At 45.0% G+C, this 2805-nt stretch overlaps 1 pseudogene; it reads left to right on the plus strand.

Moving 5' to 3' along the window:
• Nucleotides 1–317: 317 nt before the first annotated feature.
• LOC120030270 lies at nucleotides 318–2487 on the plus strand (annotated as a pseudogene).
• Nucleotides 2488–2805: the final 318 nt, after the last annotated feature.

A 2805-nucleotide genomic window follows, 5' to 3' on the forward strand; every position in this document is an offset into this window, starting at 1 on the left:
TACAAGCTACTTGTCACGACTTCTGCCGAAGTTGGTTCCTCTCCTTGTTCGCGTCTTCCTCTCCTTGTTCTAGGTCTTCTAGCCATCGCCGATCCACCTTTCATTTTCCATTTGTTTTGTCTTGTTTTCCCGCACACCTGGTTTCCATTCCCTCATTACTTGACCCTCTGTTCCCCCCATGTCTGTGTGTGGAATTGTTTGTTGTAAAGTGTATGTGCACTTCAGACTGGTTTGCCACAGGTTATTTTCAACCCGTACTTTGTTGTTCTGGGTGCAGTTTGTGTTGCATCATTAATAAACTGCTCCGGTTGGTACCCATGTATGGCACACCACAGTATAAGGAAAGACATCTTCCCTTGCAAGGGCAGATCTGGATGGAGCTGGCACGTCTAGAGAAAGAGGAATGCAGACTGCGGAAAGCTGGGGAGATGAACATTGAGACATACAAAAACTAACTGCAAGCAGAGAAAAGACAACTTAGAGAACAGCAAAGGAGGTATGACATGTCAGAGGCAATGACTTGCTTCATAAATGCAATATCAAGCACAGAGCAAGAGAGGTCCTACTTCTTGAAATGGATGCGAATGAACCTGGACAATCTGTCTCGTAAAAACCTTTCTGGCCTTAGGGAGCTGTACAAAGAAAAGTCTCAGAACTCATCTGAAACCAAAGAAGAAGTTGCATACCTTGATAGACAGATTTCAAACAGTTCTTTGGGAACTGAACATTTCCTATGGGAAATTGGTCAACTGTACGAATCTGCGGTCTTACTGAGCGAAACTGAAGAGTCATGGCAACAACTGCAGCACCTGCCCAGACTATGTGCTGATTTGCTTCTGGATGGGTTTCCTCTGGAGCTGGTGGACGGAGACGCGTCCAACATACCTCTGAGATGGGTGAGTGATGTGCTGCATCAGCTCAATGTCTTGGTGCAGCCGAAGAACAAGATCCCGGTGGTAACGGTTCTGGGTGTTCAGAGCACAGGAAAGTCCACTCTACTGAACACTATGTTTGGAGTGCCGTTCGCAGTCAGTAGCGGCAGATGCACAAAAGGGGCTTTCTTGCTTCTCATCAAAGTCAAAGAATACTTCAAGAAAGAGCTGAACTGCGACTTTGTAGTGATCATCGACACAGAAGGGCTGAAGTCGCCAGAGCTGGATGACAGTTGGATGACAGCTTTGAGCACGACAACGAGCCAGCCACTCTAGTTGTTGGGCTGAGTGATGTCACAATAATCAATATTGCCATGGAGAACTCAACCGAGATGAAGGACATCCTTCAAATCGTCGTCCACGCTTTTCTCCGGATGAAAGAGGTGGGAAAGAAGCCCAAGTGTCAGTTTGTCCACCAGAACGTGGCAGATGTCTCGGCACACAACAAGAACATGAGAGACCAGAAAATCCTCTTGGAGCAATTGAACGAGATGGCCCAGGCAGCAGCCAGCATGGAAAACAAAGAAGAGAACAAGATCTTCACTGATGTAATGGAGTACAACCCAGAGACTGGTAACTGCTACATCCCTGGACTTTGGCACGGTAACCCTCCAATGGCACCTGTCAACGCTGGGTACAGCGAGAGTCCGTCTACGAGTAAAAAAACAAAACACGATTGAAGTCTTGGAGAAAGGTGAGGCCTCTGGAAACAACATAGCAGAGATCCTGGAACAGTCTAGTGGCTGATGCCTACATGAAGTTGTGCACTGAGTTCCACAAATGGGAATGGTCATTCAAAAAGCACATGTATAATTGGGTAACAAATGCTGAAACAAGGATCTCCAATTTTGGAACAATCACTGTGAAATCTGAGGCATCAGACATGAAAGACTTGATTGGCAAATTGAAAAACAAAGCTTTGCTTGAGCTTTCGAAATGGGAGAAGACCATGCGTGACAACTTGAACAAGTATTATGAACAAACAGGAGGCCATGTGCATCTAGTGGAGGGGTACAGAGAGGTCTTCTCCAACAGTGCAAAAAGCCTTCGACGAGAAATGGAGAACTCTGTGCTGAATCAACTTGAAGCAGCTGCTGAGATCAGACAGGGAATGAACAATCTGGACACAATAAAGAAGACCCACACAGCAAGACTGGAAGAGAATGTTCTGGGATTAATTGAGGAATGCAGTAAGAGTAAATCTGAGAAATCAGATGAGGAGCTAGAGAGAGATTTTGATCAGATGTGGAATGAAACTGTGCGGAAGTTGTCCTTCAAAGGATTGAAGAAGAAAAACATTTTTGGAAAGATTTTTGGCCAGCTCCGTTCAAACTTGACCCGGAAGGGAAGTTCTGTGAATGAAAAGATAGCTGGAGTAAGGCTGGAACAATGTGGAAAAGAGCCATTCAAAGTCACTCCTGATGGGTTTCTAAGGAAAGTAAAACAATGGCTTCACTTGGATGAACAAACACAGAAAACCCAGTTGATGGCTGACAACCTCATAGAGACTGGCAGACAATTTGTGTTGGAGAAGGTGGAAATGGAAACAGATTAACATGAGAACTATATTCTGGAGATCCTACACATGATTGAGGAAAGATTAAAAGCCTGCAAAGACCTTGAGACTGATATCAAATTTGAAGTGTTACTAAAGAATCTGTGGAGCTGCAGCCAGGGTATTTCAGCAAATGCATGAACATTTCATAGAAGTCAATGACCCACGCCGATGCCTTGATCTGTACAAAGACAAGTACTGCTCTGACTTCAAAGACCTGTTCAATGAACGAGAACAGTGTCAGAAAAAAGCAGAAGAATTCACATGCCTCTGCCTCAGACCTGCAGTGGAAGAAAGTGTTAGGCATTCCTTGGGTCC

The sequence above is a fragment of the Salvelinus namaycush genome, chromosome 36, assembly GCF_016432855.1.
Source record: "Salvelinus namaycush isolate Seneca chromosome 36, SaNama_1.0, whole genome shotgun sequence".
Taxonomy (NCBI): domain Eukaryota; kingdom Metazoa; phylum Chordata; class Actinopteri; order Salmoniformes; family Salmonidae; genus Salvelinus; species Salvelinus namaycush.